At 55.3% G+C, this 23538-nt stretch overlaps 1 protein-coding gene and 1 long non-coding RNA gene across 2 annotated transcripts in view; both read right to left on the reverse strand.

Annotated features, from left to right (window-relative positions):
* Nucleotides 1-23538, reverse strand: part of CYTH1 (cytohesin 1) — a 69861-nt gene that overhangs the window by 43669 nt on the left and 2654 nt on the right. The gene's annotated exons all lie outside the window — the stretch shown is intronic.
* On the reverse strand, nucleotides 17054-18953 carry LOC308635610. Its single transcript, XR_014019216.1, has 2 exons — nucleotides 18337-18953; nucleotides 17054-17948 (listed from the first exon to the last, which is right to left on the reverse strand). It is a non-coding gene; the product is annotated as an uncharacterized lncRNA (long non-coding RNA).

Here is a 23538-nt window from a genome sequence, read left to right on the forward strand (position 1 = left end):
CGCCCACTAACCCCGAAGCACCCTGCACCTTGGCCTCCGCCCAGCTCTGACTCGGTGCTGAGGCTGAAGGTCTGAGGTGGACCTAAGGGGCAGTCACAAGACACAGGCCATTTCAAGCCTGCCTACCTGTGCTACAGCGTCCATTTCCAGACGGACTCACTGCACACACCAGCTGTCTTCAAAACGCTGCCCTGGCCACCGTTCCTGCCCAGCAGGAATCACCATGCGCAAGGTTCGCCAAACCTTGCCAGGGAGGCAGCCAAAACCCACTGAGGTTTCACCTCGCTCCTCCAGGATGGCAGGCGTCAAGAAGGCAGACAGCAACAGGGGCTGCTGAGAGGACGGGGGCACAGGGACACAGCTGGTGCAGGTGACTGTACTCCAGCACGGAGCTTCTCTAGAGACCGGGCACAGAACCGCTATGCCCACCCGCTCCTCCGAGGTCTTCCCGAGGAGCTCTCGGTTCACAGCCGCACTGCTCAGGGCAGCCAAGCCAGGAGCGGCCGGGCGTCCATCCACAGCCACGCCACACAGAAAACCCGTCAAACACGCACAGCCCGACTTACGCCATTGTAAGGAAGAGTGAAAGGATATGATCTGCAGGAAAATGGGTGAAACTGGAGAACGTAGGTGAAATAAGCTCGACTCAGGAGGTGGAGGGCCAAGCGGACGTGTGTTCTCACGGGAAGCCAGAGAGAGAAAGGGGGAAGGAGGGGTGTCCTGTAAACTAGAAAGGAGGTCCGAGCAGAGGGGGGCAGGGAGGGGAGGGAGGGGAGGGAGGGGTAATGGGGACTGGGATCGACCGGACCGTATGCTGTGTACAGACGGACACGTGGACAGACGGACATGTCATGACTGATGCTCATTCACTTGGCATCGGTCTCTCCTGTCCGGCCTCCATGACCAGTTTCCCCACCGTCTCTTCTTCCGTGGGCTTGTTCTCCTGTTCACACTAGGAGCTTGCTTCGCACAGGTCCACGAGGCTCTGGGAACAAGGGGGACTGGCCTGGGGCTGGAGGGCGGCACTGTCCACCAGGATGGGGATGGGGACCCACAGGGGGTTCGTGGGCCCTCTGTGCGCGGGCTGCCTGTCAAAGAGCATCCTCCAATCTCCTTCCTGGGCACCATGGCCTACACACCTGGGGGACGGCATGGGGGTGTGGACGGAGCAAGGACACAGACTTCTGCTCACTCTCTTAGCCTTTGTGGCCTTCCCATGAAATCAAACCTTCGCATTTTTCCAGAGGCCGCCTGGCTGCAGGACGGCAGATCTGGGAATCCCAACTGGCCTCCTGAACACCCTGATCCTCTCTGGCCTCACTGCACGCACAGCTTCAGCCTGGGCCCTCCTTAGGCCTCTCTGGTCCTCTGCAGCTCTGAGCTTGCCCATGGGTCGCCGACAGGAGTGCCCTCCCAGGCTGGCATGGGATCCAGACATGTGGAGACACAGGAAAGCTCCGAGGGTCACTTCCACCAGGTCACCCAGAAAACAAGGGTTTGTACTGTTTCCTTACAGAATGAGGCCTTAACAGTAGCCTCCTCAGACCTGGAAAAGAAGACCCATGCATAAGGAACCAGAGCCCAAGGGATGCCACCATGCCCCGGCACTCTACCTCACGCCCTGCAAAGCCACCATGCGCATCCGGATCCCCTCAGCCAGAGACGCCTTTGTCAGGAAGAATTTCAAACACTTTTATCATCAGAGAAAAGTCACAGCACATCAGACAAAGGGGGAAAGAAACCTGGACCATGTCCTTGTGTGCAATTGACTGGGTCTCCATTCTTTTTCTTAGAAGAGCCCTGGTGGGGGCTGGCTATGGCTCAGTGGTAGAGACATGCCCATGTGTGCAAGCCCTGGGTTCAGTGCCCAGCCCCACAGTAGAGCTGAGAGGCAGTAGCCAAGCACAGTGCCCACAGAGGCACGCCACACTCACCCATTCTCAGGACCACTGAGTGCCACCGGGGGGGTCTGTGTTTCTGTGCACAGGGAAGGCCCTAGGTGGGCATCTGTGTGCAGGACCTCTCACAGGTGCCTGGCTAGTGGCTGCGCTTTCCAGAGGCTGGGGCCAGGGCTGCTGGTGGACACCAGCCAGCCAACCGCAGTCCCTGGAAGGACCCTCCACCATAGAGGCAAAGAACAAGCAGCACAGTCCTCGGTGAGGAGCAGACGGTTCACTCAAGGCCAAAACAACCCTCGAACCACACCTGAAAGTGGGCTATGGCAGTTTCAAGTCCAGGACTTCAAAACACTGCTTGTGAGTGAAGCGCAGGAGGAGGCTGGGGCCGCACTGCCCTCTTCTGGCAAAGGGCGGCTGTGTCTGGGGCTCCAGCTGGCACCTCTTCAGGAACCAAGGGCATGGGCATGGGAGGGGCACTTCCAGTCAGCTAGGGCACAGGGTCGTCCACCAGCACTTACTTCTGAAAGGGCCTGCCCGGGTTCAACCCTCACCTGCCATCTAATTTGGGGGGTAGGCAATAGCCCAGAGGAGCTTACGCTACACAGAGGCATTAGCTAGACTGCATGCTGCACAGGGAGACCTAGGGAGAGGGAGTTGGGCAGGTGGCTGGGCAGGGACTGTGGCTGCTGAATGTAGGCAGCACAGCGTGGCTGAGAGGAGGAGGTCTGAGCCTCAGTCACCCCTTCCCACGGTGACTCTGCTGTGAGCCTCCTGCTTCTTTCCATTCCTGGCCATGTGGACGGATGACAGCAGGTGACATCTGTGTTGTCTGATCACAACAATCATTCCTCCATAGGAGGCTGAGCTCAGGCCAGAGTGACTGCATGGCTCTTTTTAGGACAGTCTCCCATGTGACAGCCTGAGGCTGTCCCACCTGAAAAAGCCTCGTTCATTGACAACACCGTCCTCCGGGTGGTCCTCACGTCACCATTAGACAATAACACCACGTGTGTGCCGAACACCAAATTCACCCCATACACACTGGTCGACTCAACGGCTCGCCTACATGGTGTCTGTCCCAGAGCTGTGCTGGGAAGCAGGCTGGGAGCATGGCACCTCCCCTTGAAGCCTACTGGAGGACACAGTGACCACAAGGCACACTGAGGATCAGGCCATGAAGGCTAGGGTGTCAAGCTCACAGGGAAGAACACCAAAGAACCCTTGCTAGAGGAGAGAGGAATGCGGTTTCAAGGAGACCTGTGCTCTAGTAGCATCTGTACCCAAGGGGCAACCTGGGGAGGTTCAGACACCGTCCTCGGCCTCCCTCTTGAAGGATCTAGAGACGGACCTTGGAGTGAGGAGGACCATCTGGTCATCACCGGACAGCACAGCAAGACCAGCATGGCTGGCTCCCAAACCTCGACTCTTGAGACCACCCCACCATGGACGCCATTGTCCAGACACACCTGCACCTCACACTCAGGTAGTGGAGATGCATTTCCCAGGGGTCTGGCCTCCAACCTGATTCTGCTGAACAAATTCTCAGTCCAGTTATTCTACTCTCTTTGGAAAATGTTTTAAGGCCCAAAGTCACAGAATAAATGCTTGTGTTGACGGGACCACACATGCTCTCTCCAGCCAAGAAAGGTTACATGACCAGAGATGGAAGAAACGCAGATCCAAAGATAAGATGAGCCAGGCCTGGGGATATACTCCTGTAATCCCAGAGATTTGGGAGGCTGAGGCAGGAGGATCACAAGTTTGAGGCCACAATGGGAAACTTAGTGAGACTCTGTCTCAAAATAAAAAAAATACAAAGAGCTGGGATGTAACTCTGAGGCACAGCATCCTAGGGTTCGATCCCCAGTACGTGGAGGTAAAATAAAGAGATGAAGAATGGCAAGGTCTTAACAATAACTGGGCTTATCATGCAGTTAGACAGGCTGGCAAGTGTTACGGTGGCTAGAGGGGCAGAGGGGCACCACTTGAGAAATGATCCCGTAAGTTTTAAAAGCATATTATCAGTTTGCAAAGAAACAGAAAAACAATTTTGCAGAAATGCAGACTCTCTTTGGTGTCATGGTAACATGGCAGAGCAGGTCCCCTCTCCATCACCATCACCATCGTCCCTATTTCAGGTACAGCAAGCTCAGAACACCTGAGAAGTGGCTCTGGGCCACTTCTCCCGTGGGACCTGTGCTCCGGCCAGAGACCAGACAGACAGACAGCTCACAGGCCTCGAGGACAGTGTGCCTCAACTCTGATATCACCCAAATGGCAACTCCTCTCTCAGAACAAGCTCATGAGCCACTAATGGGAACCAGCAAGAAAGTCCTGCTGAAGTCCAGCCACGTGGCAGTCCTTCACTGTCACCCAACTGAGCTGGTCTTAAACAAAGCTCGATACTGAGTGATCTCGCCCTGGTGTTCTTCACATGCCATAAAGAGGGTGACCCCACCCAAGGGTGAACATGCTGGGGGACTCTCCGCTTGTCTTTAAATCACACAGGAAATATGTGGAAATGGCACTTGTAGGGGAGCGGAAGCCAGAGTGTATAAACACCAACAGTGATGGCCGCCTCACTGCCACCTCGGGAGCCACTGGTGGCCCCAGAGGGACACTGTGTCATGACACCGCTCCTCCAGGCCTTTTCCTTGTGTCTGCCTGCCATGTCCACGTAGCTCCACGGTGCGCTTCTTCCGCCGAGGTCCCACGTAGGCTCTCTACCAGTCACCTCTCTCCTGGGTCAGCATCTAGCGCCACCTCCGATGTTTAATGGGTGCACCCACAGGAGAGCGTGTGCCTGGCTTTGATTTCCTACCGGGCTTTGTTTCCCACTCTGTGCCGCAGGCCCCGTTACAAAGAGCATCTCTGCCCCATCTTCCTGCGGCTGTGGAAATGTTCCTGGAGAGGGCGTTCCGAGGGCTGAACTCAGTCAACCGGAATGGGCATTGATTTGAACTTCTTATTTTGAGTAATTTCAGACGGGCAGGAAAGCTGTGAGAACACTGGGTCTGAGTGAACCCCCCCAGCTTCCCGGGGTAGCCTCTAATGGAACCGCAGCCGGACTGTGCCCAGGAGTCGGTGGGAGCCACACATGCTCAGTTCTGGCCAACGCAGAGCCCCCCTGAACCTGCCACTTTCCTCACTGATTCCCCTTAGGACCCGACCCATGCATCCGACTGTCTCCTTCATCCTTCCAATCTGTGACACTTCCTCCTGCTCCTGCTTCAGGGACCGGACAGAGCTCCGGCCAGGCACCTGGAGACCTGCATGTTCCTCACTCTGGACCCGTCTGAGGTCTTCCGATTGTGCGTTTTGGCTAGAATAGAACCAGCAAAGAGGGCATCCTCCCCGAGCACCAGGTCGGGCAGTGTGATACTCGCCTTGCACCCTGGGTCCAGGGAGTCCCAGGCCTCAGCTGTGGGTCATGTCTGTCCTGAGGCCACCGTCTTGTCGGGAGGTCCTCTGGGAACAGCACGGCCCTGCCTCTCCTCCCCCAAAACTTCCTGCTAATGTCAGGGTCTGGCAGTGGTGCTGTCCTTGCACCATCACCACCACTTGTGTGTGCCGGTCACCATCTGGTGTCACAAGATGTCCCAGGCAGGCTCCTTCAACATTTCCCCTGCCTGGTCCTGAGGTCAGTCATTTCCGCAGGATTCCCCGACCCTTTCACTGGAGAATGGAGTTAAGACCCGGGATCTGGGTGCTGTGTGCACCAGCGGGCAGCTGTGCCTGGAGCAGCCGCCACCCGACCCCCCCTGAGAGCTGCAGCTGTGGTCGGGCCCCCGGCGCCCTCCAGGCTCAGGCGGTCTGCAGGCCTTTCCTGCCCGTTAGGAAGGCTTGGCACACATTCTTCAACCAGGCTTCTGTGGACGCACCCTCTGTCCTCTTTTCCCACCTGACCTTTTGCTGGCTTGTGGGTCCTCCTCATGCATCGTGGTGGTGGCCTGCACTTTTCTCACAGGGGGCTCCGTCACACCCTCTTCTATGCTCCCGGGTCATGAGTGCTGAGGAGGGCGCTTCCTCCCACAAGCCCTGACACACCCACACACCTGCACCAGCACCTGCAGTGCTGTCCTGAAGGCACACCACCTGTTGAGATGCCCGGCACACGGCAGCCGGCCTGCACCAGTGCTCGCCCTCTCCCCGCCCGCGGCCTCCTCACTTGGGAAGTGGAGGAAGCTTTCTGGCTCGACAGCGTTCCTGTGAAAGTGCCACAGGTGTGCAGCCAGTGCTGCCTCTGCATGCTGACTGTGAGTACGCTGGCCAACGCTGCACCCAGGCATTGGTGCACCTGGATCAGCGCTGCCCCGAAACACAGGGTGGGAGCCACACGTGGCATCCAGGTGTCTGAGAAGCCACACCGAAGAGCCAGAGGAAACAGGTACATCTGCCCATCCAACCAGGGCATCAGAGACACTGCCCGTCAACACGCCATCCTGTGGAGACACCTGTGCTCTGGGAGCACGCTGCCCGTGCACTGCAGGGGCAGAGGGCCACCAGGTGCAGAGGGCCGCTCCTGGATGCAGCTGCACATTCCCACACAGGAGCAGCAGAGGAAGCGTCCACAGAGCTGGGCGGCCACTCAGGACTGAGAAGAGCCTCTCACAAACCAGAAGCACAAGGCCTCTTCCCAAGGGATAAAGCGCTCCCGGAGCGACCCGTGGTACTCATCCCCTGGGCAGCTCAAAGCCTTCTTCTGGGAACGAGGGAGGCTGCCCACCATGAGTGACCACACTTAGACTTCCTTGGGGGACCCCGAACACAATCTTTCTCTACTAAGGACCCCAGAAAGAACTGCCTAGCCAATTAAACAGGCAAGGACGGCATGTGGGGCTGGAGAAGGGAGAGAACGGGACTGTGCCGTCCACTGTTGGCTTGACCGCCCTCACAGAGAAGGACCCAGGACAGACTGTTGGCCTTGCCATGGAACTTAAGGGACCCTAGCCCCACAACCAATGCACAAAGCTTAGAGCGTGCCAATGACAGCAGCCGGAAGGACAGGCCCCAGCAGCAGAGCTAGGACCATGGGAGGCCTCTGTGGACGGAGTGCTCCAGCTCTGCTGAAAGAGTCACCAGAAACCAAGTCGCCTGGTGCTCAGACGCCAGGACTCGGCACACAGGGCGCCAGCTTCCTCCAGGTGGTGCACAGGTGCCCTGGCACTGCCACCACCACCCTAGCGGGCAGACCTGTTTAGGGATCATGAGACACGGTGGCCCTGGCATCAGACCACAGAGCAGGACCAGAAACACCTCTCCACAGATAGGAACCTGACACGTGACGGAGCCGGCAACACCGACCAGTGGCACAAGGGCTGATGCAGCCTTGACCCAGGAGCCAGGGCCAGGAGCCAGCATGAGTGTCCCAGCAGCTCTCACGTCCGTCAGAGCCGGAACCGACGCCTTTCTTTTTGTACCAGGGATTGAACTCAGGGGGCACTCAGCCACTGCAGCACATCCCCAGCCCTTTTTTGTATTTTTATTTAGAGACAGGGTCTCACTGAGTTGCTCAGGGTCTTGCTAAATTGCTGAGGCTGGTTTTAAACTTGCAATCCTCCTGCCTCAGCCTCCTGAGCTGCTAGGATTACTGGTGTGCGCCACCACCCCCAGCTTGGAACTGATGCTTTTAAATTGGGGTGTGTTCAAAGAGCAAGATACTGCACACTGGTACAAATGGACACGCAACACAGATACACCTCAGGAACACGTATGGACCAGAAGACCCTTCAAGACAAAGAAAACTTTATACTAAATTAAAAAAAAAATGAAGAAGACAGGCCAAGAATTTTCTACTACACAAATTCAGAACACTAACTTCCCACATGCCCTTTCCTGGGAAACTTCTAGAGAATGAGCTCCGGTGAACTTCATGTGCACCCCAGAGCAGGGAACACGGGACCTGGGAACGGGACCCCCCGGGACAGCACCTGCAGGGAGGCCCCAGGAGGACTCTGAGGGGAGTCAGACCGGAGGCTGCAGCAGGACAGTGACAGGCGCGTGGCCTAGCAGGCAGAGCCACAGCAGAGCAGGAGGCAGGGCTGGAGTCTGTGGAGGACGCTGGTGATTCCAGAGAAAATGGGGCGGGCAGCAGCTCCAGGAAGAACCACGCTGCCCAGGGACCGCGTCCCACCGGGGGTCACCTTGGCTCTCCCTGTGGAGCTGGGAGCTGAGATCAACACTGGGATGACTAACCAGAAAATGGCATCGACCTTGACTCTCAAGGTGGATTATTTTGAAAATAATGATGAGATAATTTACAAGCCATAAAATATATCCTCTGCACAGTTCAGAGGTTTATACTCACAGAGTCACGTAACCAGCAACACCAGCGAGTTCTACAAGATTTCATCACCCCGAAAAGAAAGCCCAGGTGTGTTCCTGCCTTCCCAGCCCCTGCGACCTCCACCCACCGGGCACCTCGACGGGTGCGCGTGGCTCTCTGTGCCTGCCTTCTCTTACTTGGCACGGCTGTTTGCAAGACCAGCCCCTGCGGCACGAGGGAAACCCACTCCCTTTACGCTAGGTGACCTCCTCCTGCAGGAGCGCACTGCGTCTGCTCAGCAGTCACGGCAAAGGACACCCAGGTCTCCCACGGTCTGTCTGTGGTGAAGAAGGCCGTGGCATCTGTGTGCACTTTTATGTGGCACGTGAGCTTTAAAACTACATATGTGAATCACATTGACTGAAAAATGTTTTAAAGCGTCTTCTACTTTCCTCAGTCCAGCTCCAGGGCCTCCTTCCATGGCTCCCCGCTGTGCCCACGTGCCCACGTGAGGAGCAAACAGGCTGCCACCCAGTCGTCCAAGCCTCTCTTCTAGACAGTCTGACTCTAGGAACTACAAGCTGAAAGACCTTTGCCATTATCCAAGGTGAAAGTGTCTGCCAGGCACTTTCTGTGACTCCAGGTGACTCCTAGGGCCCACACGACATGGGTCCTGGCCACCCACTGGGAGATGAGGGAATGATTTTGGAAAGTCCTGGGTCAAAGCAAAGTGCTCAGAGATCCAACAAACCCCCAGTTGCTGCAGGGACACTGTGGCCAGGCCCCCAGGACAGCTGCTAGCTGGGCTGGGTATCGCGTAGCTGGTGCCAGCACTTCATAAACAGTGTCCGGTCCTGACTGACCTTTCCAGTGCGTCACTGGCTTTTCTCTGCACTTCTAACCAAACCCCATCCACAGTTTCTAGAGGAATCATCACAAGAGACTGAAGCACGTCTCTGAGACTGGCTCCAGCAGGACTGAGGCAGAGGTGGGGCAAGTGGCCCTGTGCCCTTGCTGTGGACACACGGGATATGCAACAGTGCACGCAGCTTCCTGTTTCCTCTCTCCTGCGCATGCTGGCCACACAGCCTCCCCTTCTCTGTGAAACCGCAGGGCCAGTGTTACAAAACCCGTGTGCTCTACCCTCCTCTTACTCAGCTGCCACAGCAGCCAGGACCAGCAGAGCCTGCCACCCGACGCCTGTGTGACGGAGCAGAGTCCGGAGGCCGGCAGGGCCAGCTAGCCACTGCCTGAGTGGGCCACCGTCTTAAAACAAACTAAACAGGAACCGTCGTCTGGCCTGACCATCGCGTTAGCAGGCGGGTGGCCTCAGGAACACAGCATGAGTCAGAACCCAGTTCACAGCCTATCCAGGCCCAGAGCTCAGCCCACACGCGGAACTGCTCGGTGCACGGAGGCTGGCCTACAAGGCAGGGCTGCCCCTCTGGCGAGGTTCGGGGGCGACAGATGGAGTGGGCTCTCTCACCACCGAGCCTCGTGCACTGGGGACACCTGCAATCAGGCCCCGTGCTCCTGGTTCACAAGGTGTCACTGTCAGTCGAGGACGCTGCACGCTAACTTCCTGCGTGCCCTTCCCTGGGAACCTTCTAGAGAATGAGCTCCGGTGAACTTCATGTGCACTCCAGAGCGGGGAACACGGGGCCTGGGAACGGGACCCCCATGGGGCAGCCCCTGCAGGGAGGCAAGCTCTGGGGGCGGCACTGCCGTCGTCCACCCTTGCCCAGCCTGCCTCACGTGTGCTGCTCCGCCCGCAGTCAGGACGCACTGCTCAGCCAGCTCTGCAGGTGGCCGACAGCAGGCTCGGGGCCCCAGGTCCAGCTGTTCTGGCAAGGGCCTTCTCCAGAAGGACTCTGTGCTGGCAGGGCTGGGAGGAGCTCAGGGCTGTGCGGGAGGCCACTCGGACACCACACCACCCAGCAAAGCAGAGACCCACACGGTGTGCTGGCAGGCCACCCACAGGACACGTTTCATGGTGTGAGAGTTGATTTTGTTTGTCTGCTTGTTTGTTTTTCTCGGTGCTGGGGACTAAAGCCTGGGCCTCCAGCCTCCCAGGACAGCTCCTCCCCGCCCTCTGGTGTAAATGCCAACAAGAGCATCGTCACCCTGCCCCAGCTCCAAACATGGGGGTGGCCACAGAGTACAGTTTTCATACTGAGTGAGCGACAGGTGAGGGGCAGTGAGTGGACAGTGCACGCATGGGGCCTGTGTGCATGAGGCCCATGGAGCGCGGGGGAGCTTGGAGCACGGGCGGGCTTATGCTACTCGCCACGATTCCAAAGGTCTGGTGCAAAAACCTTATCACTGCGAAAGAAAGGGAGAAACTTAACCTCTGCGGCCTCTCCCTGCCCCCACCTCAGCCGAAGGCAGGGGACACCATCTCCCTCTTCTCCAGTCCCAGGGGAGGCGGGACCCCCACTGCCTGGTTTCCCTTTCTATTTCTAGTGCATTCACAACTTGGGAAGGAAGGAAAGACGTCTCACTTATTGTCCTCCTCTCTGCAAAGGAAAGCTTTCTTATACCTATTTTATAAGATTTTTACAGAAATTATCTTTTTAAAGTGCCTAGCAGCCAAGCACGGTGGTGCAGGCCTGTGCGTCCAGCCCTCAAGGGGCTGAGACGGGGGACGCCCGGCTCAAGGCCAGCCTGGGCAACTTAGCAAGATGCTGTGTCACAAATGCATAAGGGGCTGGGGCTGTAGCTCAATGGCAAAGCACTTGTCTGGTACATGCAAGGCACTGAGTTTGATCCTTAGCACTGCATAAAAATAAATAAATAAATCGAAGGCATGCCACCCATTAAAAAAAAAAAAAAGAGGACCCTAAGTTTGACCCTCCACACTAAAAAAAAAAAAAAACAATGCACAAGGAGTGGGGGTGTAGTTTGGTGGCAAAGCACCCCTGGACTCAACGCCCACTACCAAATACACAAATGGCTGCTATGGAGGCAACCTATTCAGGGCTCTCACACCAACATGCTGCCAGTGGCTGAGGTGGCACTGAGGACTCTGCCCACAAGCCTGTGCCCTGGCAGGCCAGTGCGGAGGCAGTCGCCACCCTCACATCTCAGAGCCTGGCCTCCAGTTACATGGGGCACAGCAGTTGGTGCGACCCAATGCCACGGCAGAGCCTCTGGCTACTGAGAGCAGCCCATGCCGATAGACTTTCCACCAAGGTCTCTGAAGAGAAGCCACCAAGGTAACCCAAGCAGTCTTGCACTGAAGTCCCTGAGCAGAAGCCGCAGGCCGAGCCAGGCTGCCTTGCACTGGGTCCCAATAGGCCCCCCTTTCTGTACAGAGTGCAGTAACTTACTGCCTGTCAAAGCTAAGTCATGGTCTGTGTGGACTCACTGTCACAGATGTGTATATAAAAGGCCGTGCCAGCCACAAGGGACACAGGAAACCTGAGAAGTCAGGGAAAGCCCAGCTGCAGGCCTGAGTCCAACAAACAGCGAGAATCAGACAAAGTCATTTCCAAGGAGAAGCGCACAAGTCTCCCCATGACCAACTCAGGACACCCCACCTGAACTCCACAGCTGCAGACCGCACGTTGCTTGCTCTCGGAGGAATGAGCTTCCCTTCCTGCAAAAGTCAGAGCTCTCCTTTTCCACCCAGAATGGGGGACCTGAGAGCTTCGCCCAGGTCTGATCACCAGGACCTGTGGAGCAGCTGGCTCACAGGGCTGTGCCACCAGTGTGCTGGACAGGTGACTTCAAAATCCAGAGGAGAAGCCCTGCAAGCTGCTCTGGCGCACACTCCAGACACGGTTCTCAGAGCAAGCTCATCCCACCAATAGCACTGACAGGGAGACAGCGGACATTTAAAATTGTATCAAAAAGCTAAATGATTAAACAGCAGCCAAGTGCTGGGAAGGGCAAATGAAGCCCGTCACATGCTACAGGGGGGCAACAGGACCTCCTGCACGTGGAGGCCTCAGAGCCAGACCCCAGGGCCAGCGCCCACGTACAGGAACCTGGCCTAGGAAAACAATGAGAAAGGCGGGCAAAGTCTCATCAATGAGAATTCCCGGGGCGATCTGCTCCAGAACCAGGCGGAGACCACTGAGCAACTAAAGGAGTGGCGACTGGTTATCAGGGCCGTCCACGCACAGCACTCCACCAACGTCCAGCCGTGGGCACAGCCCACACATCCTTGCTGGGCATGCCAAGCTGCAAGGCTGCCCATCTTTCTGCTGCTGGTGGCACTGACTGGGTCAAAGGGCAGAGCAGGCTGGCTCACCACTAGGGAGGGCACTGCTGGGCTACTGCCCAACACAGGGGGCACAGCCTCAGTGTCCCAGTGCCAAGCCCCTCCTTTGCCTGGGAGGGACCCGTGAAGGATCTGGGCCACTTCCCGTCTGCTGCACAGACAGGGGCTCTCAGCTGGCACCTGTCCAGGGGCTGCCTAGCAACAGCGGCAGCTACAGGGAGGGCATCTCCTCAAAGAAGAAGAGAAAACCACACGGAGACACTTGGGAAGCCAAAGTAGGTGGGTAGTTAAACTTGGTAACTATAATAAAGGAGTAAAAAAAATCCCAGCTTGGTTATTTTTTACTTCTTTGATCCGTTGAGCCTCTTCTTAAGAACCTCTGAAAGCTCAGCCCTCTAAGGGGAATGCTGAGTGGCCCAAAGCAAAACCACGTAACTCAGAGGACCGCGCTGGGGGCGCGTACTCGACACCAGCCGGCTGCCCTCCTTGCTGCCCGCAGTCCGGTCCTCACCACTCGGCACCCAGCCTCCTTCCGCCCAGGCAGCCTTGACCTTCCCACCCTCAGCACAGGAGCAGGCCACTCTGATGCGCTCAGGAAAGCCTGAGGGTCCTGAAGGTCGAAGCCTTAAGTATCCAGGGCTGGGACGTGGCACAGGTGGAGCCCCACCCCACGCCCAAGGCCCAGTCTTGCCGTGGAACCCGGGCAGGTGCACCTCCATTCACTACTCCTGAGTCCCCTGCAGGCTCCAGTTCATGAGAAACGGCCAGAGAGCAGACCCAGAAGAAATGGTTTTAAAAAATTCACCCAAGTGATTCCACAGACTGGTCAAGTGCAGGAGCGACGGTCCTAATCCAAATTCGCCAGACCATCAACTTGAAGGAGGTCACTTAAACCCTGTGTGTTCACTGTGTGGGGGCATGTGACTCCTCCAGCTGCGTGGGCACCACGGGACCCGCGCACGCAGACGCTGCACGCCTGCTCTGAGGGCACAGGCGGCGTCTGCCCTCGCAGGCCGACAGCTGTGCTTCTCACTGCCTGGTGCTCTTTTATGCTAAAGGCAAAGAAAAGAAAATCCTGGCCTTGAACCCATGGGCTGAAGCCACCCTCCTGCCTCAGCCTCCCCAGCTGCGGAGTTTCAGGTGCTCACCACGCACCTGGCTAGGCCTTAACATCTTCAAACAGCAGTGAAAAGTAATTTCAGTTTTCACAAAGCATCAAGCACCTAGCTTTCTAAAAGTTACAGATGCCAAGTAAATCTATGATATCACTTCTGGAAATCAAAGCCACCCCCTTACTCAGTCACCACTGCTGTCCAAGAGACTACGACGTTTGTCTTTGTACCCTCCCCAGATACCTGTGAAGTGGTTAGAGACAGCCATGCCCATGCCCCCTTCCCAGCAACTCCCTCCCAGTTTGAGTGCCAGGGTTTGATCTGAATCCTTACAAAGGTTACAGAAATGTTCCCCCACACATATAAATGTGAGCCGATAAAACACACGTTTCTTAATAATGGATGCCGAGTGGCCCCTCTGCTCAGCCTCATGTGGCCATCTATCCCTCCCCTCCCTAAGAGCTCAGCCACTGCTCTGAACGTGAGCTTACCCTCTCCTTACTGAGGCTACAGGTGGCTAGAGCTTGCTCCCCTGCAGGCTGGAGGAGACACCTGCTGCTGCCACCCAGGTCCCAAGTGTCCTGAAGTTCTGGCTTTCTCCACCAGACAGATCCCAAACATGGTGCCCCCTCCTTCCACCCTTCTTGCTCCAGGCTGGGATGGAGTAGTAAGGTGTGACCTGTTTTTTGTATAGAAATCAACTGGCCTTGGGGATATGATAACGTAGAGAATTAAAAGTGCTCCAACTTCTTTTTCCTTTTTTGGACCAGGGATTGGACCCAGGGGTGCTTTACCACTAAGCCACATTCCTAGACCTTTTTATTTTGAGACAGGGTCTTGCTAAGTTTTTTAGGGCCTCATTAGGTTTCTGAGGCTGGCCTTGAACTTGTGATCCTTCAGTCTCAGCCTCCTGAGTCACTGGGATGAAAGGGGTACACCCCTATGCTGGGCTAAAAGTGCTCTAACTTCTGAAGTCTATTAAACCCTTTAAACATCACATGACTTTAACCATGTGCTTGTCCCTGTCAGCTGATGTTTTAGTATAACGATGTGTTACTTATGTAATATTTTAAAGCTGAAGTTCAGATCTCTCATTAGAATGCTATATACAGACATTTATATGTGTAAGGAAATGGGAGATTAAAGCAACAGCAAGCAGAAAAAGGAAAGAACAGTAGTATTTAGCAGAAACTGATTTCTGTATCCTTGAAATCCACTCAGCATGGAAATTAAACCAAGGAACTTAGAGCACAACCCAGGGGGTGGTCGGGTGGGGACTGGCGTCCAGCTTCTTCCTCCTCAGCCAGGCCCACCATGTGGCAGGGGAAGCCCATCACCAGACACTGTCCTGCCAGGACCTGCCTCTAGAATAGCTGCTCCTTTTCCCTATCCAGACCCATCGTGTGGGTTCACGTGCTCCACCTGAAAACAGGAGCGCTGTCCTGGCTCCCAAGCAGAGTGAGAAACACTCCCAGGGCTGGGGCAGCCACACAGCCTCTGACCCAGGGAACTTTCTAGCGGCTGCTGAGCAGCAGAACACAGGGCCAGGGCCAAGGCTTGTTGTGGCTTCTGCCTTGACTTCCCTGACCCTGGCATTAGGGACAGCGCTTCCAAACCTCGAGGCACTAGAGAAAGCCAGACAGAGCCCACAGCCTTGAAAAGAGGCAGGCCTGCAGGAAGGACAGCCCCACCAGAAGCCAGGCCCCAGGAGCTCGCAGACTACGTAAAGGTAGCAAATGCATCAAATGCTCTTCAGCTGACCACAGGAGAGGCAGACTGTCCTCATCACCCAGGTGGAGGGTCCCTGTCAGAGGGACACGAGAAAGACTCCACCAGCCACCACTGGCTTTGAGAGGAGGAAGGGTCTGAGAGCCAAGGAGTGTGAGGCCTCTAGGGCAGAAGAGGCCTCTCAGGGGCTCCAGAAGGACAGTCCAGCAGAGCCTCAACGTGAGCTCCGGGAGACCGGGCAGACTTCTCCAGAGCTGTGTGGTAATCAGTGTATATTGGTTCAAGTCACTACATCTATGATAGCTTGTTATAGAAGCAACAATGAAATGAATACAGCAGAGCCCCGCTTTTGTCTCTGATGCATGCTGGGGACACATCCAGCAGATTCCCACGTCAAAGCAACATTCCACCAAGACATCCACCCAGCTGCTATCTTAACCACGTTTAGACACCAAAACACCCACCTACCAATTTATTTTTTTATTATTTTGATTCCAGGAATTGAACCCAGGGATGCTGTGCAACTAAGCCATGTCTCCAGTTTTGTTTTGTGGTTTTTTTGGGGTTTTTTTGAGACAGGGTCATGCTAAGTTGCTGAGGCTGCCCCTGGGGTTACAAGAGTGCACCACCGCGCCCAGCCCAATGACTAAATTTTAATCCTTTTCAAGATATATCTGTCAAATGCCTTAACACGTCCTGGATTAAAGTGGACACACACCACAGACCACCTTGCCACAGGCCATGTTGGCCCCAGTGGGTCATTTGCTACACTCACCTTTCACATATAGAATGATCATGGTTTTCAAGTAAATCCCCCTTTTTTAGGTCTGCATTGAAATCTGAAAGGCACAGAAAGTGTCTGAAACCCTCCATCAAGTCAACACGGAGGAACTCGGCTGTTCACCCCGCAGCCAGGGCAACAACCAAGCCTCCAGGTAAACCACAAACAACACAAGGGACAGGAAGGAGCATGCTTGAGGCGAGGGGCTCTGGTCTCATGGTCCGCGGGCATTCCAGGGACTTAGTTTCTCTATAAAAACCAGATGGTTGTGCAGACCTGACGGTTCAGTCAATAAAACGAGCACCATTATGCCAGGGCCTGTGTTAGTATGTGGGCTGGGTCAAATAACCAGAGACTAAGCCGCAGAGGGCCAACCACACGGTCCCCAGCAGGATTCAAGGGATGAGCACCAGGGCACCAGGAGAGCAGGGAGGGACCTGTACCTTCCTAGTGAAGTCCTGTTGAGAGAACAAGGACCTGGGCAAGGGCTGGCAAGGGGAGGGCTGCAAAGGAGAAGGCCCCAGTGGGGCTTCTGAGCACTGCCAGGCTCTGCCCAGGGCACAGGGCAGGGCATCAGAGGCAACAGGAGCTGGACCAGCTGGCCCTCCTGAGCTTCACGGGTGCTCAGGAGCCTCCCAGCTCACTGCAGGTCACTCTTGAAAGCCAGAACACAGGCCAAGGCAGAATCCTGCTGGACAGCCACCTCCCCATCTCCCGACTCCCGCCCTAGCACCCAGCAGAACTTTCCCTCCCTGCTTGGGACTCTGCAGTCTGGATGAGAGCAACCAAGAGGCACTGTTGTCAAGTCAGGGAGTGAAGAAGTCATGTTCCTAGTAAGTCGGCACAAAGCCATGGGGAGGGGAGGGGGAGAAGGGCCAGAGGGGGGCGGGCGGGGCAGCAGGCAGAAGCAGAGTGCGCACCTTGGCCGCGAGAAGACCAGGAGGGCCTCAGCTGGTCCCCGGCGCAGTGCCGACGTTACCCGGGGCTCTGGAAGCACCAGCCAGCTCTCAGAGCTCACCGTGTGGTCTGTTGGTCCAGCTGACATTGCTATGGGGTGGCACCAGCAGGCGTCCCCTGTCTTTGTTTTCTGGGTGAGCAAGCCACCTCACTATTGGGGTCGATGAGGCACTGAGGCCAAGCAGGGGCTGCTGCTGCCCTACTCTGCAGTGGTAGCTGACCGCGGCTGTGCATGGCCTTCATTGCTGAGCATTTTCCCAGGTAGCCCTCAGCTGCCCCAGGGGTAGGACCAGACGCTGCATCCATTTCACAGGTGGGAGAAGACTGACACCCAGGGATCCTGTTCTGCGGAGTCTGGGGCTGAGGACGGGGCTGACCTGCGAGGGCCGCAGGCCTAGGCCCTGGCTCCCTCTGCTGTCTGCCCCTCCTCTCCGTCCACGTGTGCTTCTACTCTCAGCTCACAGGCTGTGCCTCCTGCGATGGTGTGCGCTCCATTTCTAGACCTCGGACTTCTCCTGGGACGTGGGACTGGGCTGCTGAGCCTGTGTGGGGTGACCCCACTGGCAGTGTGGTATGAGAGTCCCCGTCGTCCAGGACCTCTGGTAAGTGGGTGTCATAGTGGCAACCTGGCCTTCAGGGTTCTCTGGAGCCAGAGTACATTTTGTGGCCGGGTGACCAGAATTTGTGGAAGATCCAGGTCGCTGGGTAAAGGCCAGCGCAGGGCAGCTGTGGTTGAGCAGAACTTGCACCTGGTTGTGTGAGGCCGCACTGCGTGTGGGCAGGTGGAGGCTGGACAGACGATTTAGGCGGCAAGAAGGAGCAGATGTGCATGTTTTCTCAGCATGGGTGATGGGAGGATGAGTGAACCAGGCTGGGGCCCTCCATCGGCACCCAGGGCAGTGCCAGGGTCGAGCAGGCGGGAGTGCACCCAGACACACGGCTGCAGAGGACGGCAGGACATTGGGGGGGCACTGGGCAGCAGCTGAAAGGGCCAGGACACAGCCAGATATCGGGCAACTCTCTGTTCCCATGGTGAGGGCAGCTGGAAACTACCTCAGGGGACCAGAGAACACAGGAGAAGGTAACTTAAGCTGAACAGGCTGCCCGCACATGCAGTCTGCAGCTGCTGTGCGCGGAAGCCAGAGAGACAAAAGGAAACAGGAGCCCGCTCCCTCCGGTGACCACGGGCCCCCAGGAACACTGCTCAAGGCTGGTTCAGGATAACTTTCAGAAGGCATATTTTTAAAAAGACTAACAGTCTTAAATATCCCCAAAATTAAAAACAAAGGGTTCCCCATCTGCAGCTGCTGTGCCTGCCTGCTGTCTCTCTCATTTTGCAGTCGGGTTACCTGAAAGGCAACGCACCTCACCTGCAAGGTCCCCTTCAGACCTCTTCCTCCAGCAGCCCTCAGAGGGTTGTGCCAAAGCGTCACCCTCAGCCACCATCCCTGGGTGCCCTCCCTCCATGTCAACTTCCAGGTGCAGATCCAACTGGTCCAAGTGGCTCCTTCAGGGGACTCTCTGTGAGTACCGCATAACACTGTACTTGTCGAACTCCTATCTCAAATCAGACCCTCGTGGGACTCCTCTCGTGGAGTCATCCACAGACAGAGCCTGGCCTGGCCTTAAGTCCAGCAACACCTCCCAAGTACATAACCAAACCTCCCTACCTGCCTTCACTGTCTGCAACTCCTTCCCTCCTCCTGCACTCCTGCTGCCCAGGACCTCACCACGTGCTCCCCTGAAAGGTCATGGCAGTTCTGAGGGTCACTGTGCTGCCAACTAGGATTGCATCATCATAAAACGATGGTTAGGCCCTTCCTGAGGTGTCTGGACCTCTCCGCGTGGCTCAAGCATAAGCAAGTCCTTGACCTCACACCTCGGTGGCTGTCCCCTCTCTGTGACCTGCTTCTGGGCCCCTCCCTTGCAGCCGCTCCAGGTGCAGAGCCACTGGCAGCTCCCGGAGGCCATACTGCTTCAGGCCTCGCCTCCCTGCTCTCGGCCTATGGGGTGTTTGCTTGCAGCTCCCCTAGTTAGCACCTACTGGTCGGGCAAGGTCCACTCGAGTGCCAGCTCCCCAGGACCTTCCCTGCCCAGTCCAGGTCCATCCCAACCCACAGCCTGCCACTGCTCTCTGCATCTGCCCAAGGTTTCCGTATGCATGTTGCCACGTCCACTCCGACCCGTCTTCTCAGTGTGCCCCATCTCTGCCTCCTGGAGGCTCAAGGCATCCGTGAGGACAGGGCTGGCATGGCCTAGGTGACGCTTACTGACTGAACAAGCAGTTACAAACTGGTCCCAGACACCAAGCCCCGCACTGCTCACAGCCCTTCCCCAAGCCCAGCGTCCATGCCCACATTACCAACATCAGTACAGACTAACAGTGCTTGCTCCTCAAGCGGAAGCCTCCTACAGTGAGGAAAGGGAACACATGAGCACACGCCAGTCATCACAGGGAGGCGCCAATACCCACCACCGAGCCGCAAGAGCAGCAGACATGACGTGACACCCCGACAACAGAGTCGCGGAAACCCCCTGCCCTCCCCTGGGTGGTGTTTTCTGTAGTCAGTGCAAAGACAGAAGCAAAACAGCAGCACCAGCAGCTTGAGAGGATGTGGGACTCACTTCTGGAACATTCTAAATGACGTTCCACCTCCTCTAGGCCTCTGTTATTGCAACTGAAACTAAGCAACAACAATTAGAGGCAACCAAGAAGCAGCGCAAGGCAAAGCGCAAAGCGGAGCGCGGGGCAGGTTCGGGCAGGGCCTCCTTCAGAAGCCCCATCTTCTCCAACCCCTGCACCGCAGGCCAGGCCTCTTCCTTCGCCAGGTGACCCTGCCCCCATGAAATAAGCTGGCTCCCACAGCAGAGGAAGCACCCCACCGGATCCCGGAACACGGGAAGTGTGTATGAAAGCGTTTTTCCGTCTAACAGGTGGCACACTTAGAAAGGAGCAAGCGGCCCGCACACAGGGCGGCCTCCCATAACCAGGCGCAAGTTCTGCTCACCCTACTTCCTCCAGAGCAGAGCTCTTGGCCAGAAGACAACAGATGGTGGAGGGAGCTTTGGTTTTAGGAGAAAAATCAAGGAAGGGCAAACAAGTGACTACAATTAGTCAAAACCTGGCCCGAACTCCAGTCAGAACTGCCTCTACTTCCCACACCTAAAACCTCAGGGTGAGGAAAGGGGCCATCACCCGAAGGGACCATAAAAGTAGTTCACCTGCTGGCATGGTGGTGCACACCTGTAATCCCAGTGGCTCAGAGGCTGAGGCAGGAGGAGTGTGAGTCCAAAGCCAGCCTCAGCAATGGCGAGGCACTAAGCAACTTGGTGAGACCCTGTCTCTAATAAAATACAAAATAGGGCGGGGATGTGGCTCAGTGGTAGAGTGCCCCTGCGTTGAATCCTCAGTACCCCGCAAAAGTGGTTTACCTCAGTTAAGTAAAAAGTCATTGTCCCATATGAAAGAGCCAATTCATAATACACAAATAATCCAAAAAGTTCTTTCAACCTAGTTAATAATAAACAGGTTTAATGAGGCACTATTGGTAACCACTCCGTAAGAGTTTTCAGAAAGGCTTTTGTTCAAGCATAAGCAGGTACTGATAAAGTACATGTCCCCAAACACAGTCAGGAACAGAGTACACTGTATGGTCCTTTTGCAAAGCAAACTGGTACCATGCATCAAGAATTCTAAAAGTGCTCACACTCTCTGACATGCTAGCGTCAGCCCCAGGAACACGGAAAGCCACGGAAAGCCACGGAATGCGTGACTGTGGTAACCTTGTGCTCCAGATCTTTTAAGAAAGCCCTCACTTCACAAAAGTGTGCTCTTTTAATAAAAGCAAATCGTTAAGTTTACAGTGAAGTTTTCGAACAATGGGAGCCATCTGTTTCAGAAAACAAGAAGGGGTTGTGCATCAGGCTAAACACCTGCACAGGAAGCCTCCTGCTCCACTGGGGTGGGGGATGGGAGTCGCGACCCAGCCCTGCGCGTGGCCTCCCCCAGGAGGGACTTGCTGCCTTCTGCTGCTCCTCAACAGCTGCTGAGCTGCCTCCCCCGGCTGGACCTCTCACTGCCCTGCAGCAGCGGCCTGCCAGGGCTGCTGCCCACACCTGGCACCTGCACTCCATCACACCGAAGCTGATCTCTTCAGGGCCAACTCCTCTCGTGTGGCGTGAGAGTGAAGTCTGAAGAAAAGGAAGCAAGAGCTCCCACAGAAGCTAGTCAAGAAACATGGCCCTGCGGACCCACCCTGGGAGAGCTGAGGCTCTCCACCACCAGCCCCAGCTGGGACCTGCTGGCGGCTGTCTGACAGCGTGCTGAGAGGGGCCCAGCAGCACCCTCTGGAGAGGGGACCCCAGGGCCCACACCTCCCAAGAGGCCTCCAAAAATGCACACACACGGAGACTTGAACGTGGGACTTCAGGGGGGTCCCAGAGGCCTGCCAAGAGCTAGAAGTCCCCAAGAAGCAGCACAGGCGTCATCTCCATGTCTTTTCAGGAGAGTGTCCTGTAGGCAAACACACCTCTTCCTTTTGCCATTGAGAACTGGGAAGTCAGGAAGTACACCACGTAGTCGGGAAATACTGGGACTATCCAAAGAAGAAAACAAGCTCAGTGTTTTCAGAGAAAGAGGCCAAGCAGCTCTGGACAACTTGAACACCCTCCCTAAATGTCCAGTTTTTAGATAATCACCAATCCCAAACTTTAAAAAAAAAAAAAAAAAAAAAGCTTTACAATTATTTTTCTTGTTCAAACCTCTCACCAGCCCTAACCCACAGGTCTCCACGGTTCATGGTACAGCGTGATCAGGTCTTCCTGTGATCCTGATAGTCTCCTTTTTCCCAGGGCTTTGTAACAAACCCTGATCCAGCACACCTGCCTCCCCACCGTGGACACGTGGACACGGAGGTTCATGCCTACAGCACAACTCCTTTCCCTCAAAACAAGGTCCACTGTTGAAGCAGCAACCCAGGCACGGGCACTGAGGTCAGGCCCTGCTCCACAGGTGGGCTGCCCTCCACTCCCATGCTTCACCCCACCCTGGGTACCCAGCCCTGCGGTGACCTCAGTGGGAAGGCCAGCCACCATCCTAGACCACAGGGCTAGTTCTCCTGAGGTCCCCTGAGCTTCCTGGGCCACACCCAACCATGTCCAGACCCTTGGGGAAGGGGATGGAAGGACAGAAGTAACAGATGAAAGTGACTCTGGAAGCTTGGGGCTGTGTCTTTGTGTCCTTTCTTCTCACCCTTGCCTTCCGCATCCCCAGACTTCTCCCTATAGGGCCAAACTGGAGAGAAGAGGGTCACTCTTAGGCAAATGCACCTCAGTAGTCCAGGTACATGCAAATCAACTGAGACTGCCAGTCCCCGCTCTCCCTCCACTGGGAAACTCAACTCTGTTGAAACACTGATATTCTAACTTAAAACAGGTTCTATTTTGCCTGCATTAGATAATGAAACTACAACTAAATATGAAGATTACATGAAAGCTGAGTGTAAATTAAGGAAATTCAGAAGCTGAAAAAGTAAAGGACATTTTGCAGATCTCTGTCTCTCTCTCTTTTTAAGAGGCAACCTTGCTTTTTAGTTGAAAACTTACCTTAAAATTATAAATTCTGTTGACAACTTGCCTAAATAAAGCTCAGTTTTTGAAAAGAGCAAAAATAAGAAGTATGATATGCATTTGCTATGAGGAGTATAGCAGATTCCAAGTACTCATTTTAAATTTTATATAGAAATGATTCTTAAAAAAGAGGCCTAGAAATGAATTAAAGTGAAGGTGCAGTCCCAAACTGATGACACCCCAGTCCCGCAGGATGGAGCACTCTGGACAGCCCCGGCACGCCTCCCACTGAGTGACGGCCTGTGACTTGTGTTTGCTGCCCCGTGCAGATCTACACAGAAACACACGGCGCAGATTCACATACATGTCAGGCATAAGGACAAGGTATGAAAGATTAACTGTAGATTTTCTGAGCACAGATGAGCACAGGTGAGCAAGTCTGACTGGAGGTACTCCCCAGCACGTCTCCTCTCACACTCGACCAAGGCACAGCCCATGCACATTCTGTCTAGGGGACACCAGAGGGGATTGCAGTCCAGAAAGGCCTTCATGTCTGCTTCTGAAATCCTCTAACTGGGCCACCTGAGACTGGCTCTCTTTCTTCAGCATATCATGGGTTCCACAGATGGGGTTTATTAATTTATTTACTTATTTTGTGGTTGTATATGGAGAGAATGCTTTATTTTACTTGTTTGTTTTTATGTGGTGCTGAGGATCAAACCCAGTGCTAAGCAAGTACTCTTCCACTGAGCCCCAGCCCCAGCCTGTTCTTTTAAAATGCCAAATTCCGGGGCTGGGGTTGTGGCTCCGGTAGGGCACTTGCCTCACACGCATGAGGCACTGGGTTTGATCCTCAGCATCACATTAAAAAAAAAAAAAAAAAAAAAAAAAGGTTATCATGTCCACCTACAACTAAAACAAATATTTAAAAACATAAAAATAAAATAGATAAATAAAATGCCAAATTCTAAGGCATTTTCCCAAAGATACAAGCTGAAAACCAT

Source organism: Spermophilus citellus (assembly GCF_964194105.1).
Source record: "Spermophilus citellus genome assembly, chromosome: 17".
NCBI lineage: Eukaryota > Metazoa > Chordata > Mammalia > Rodentia > Sciuridae > Spermophilus > Spermophilus citellus.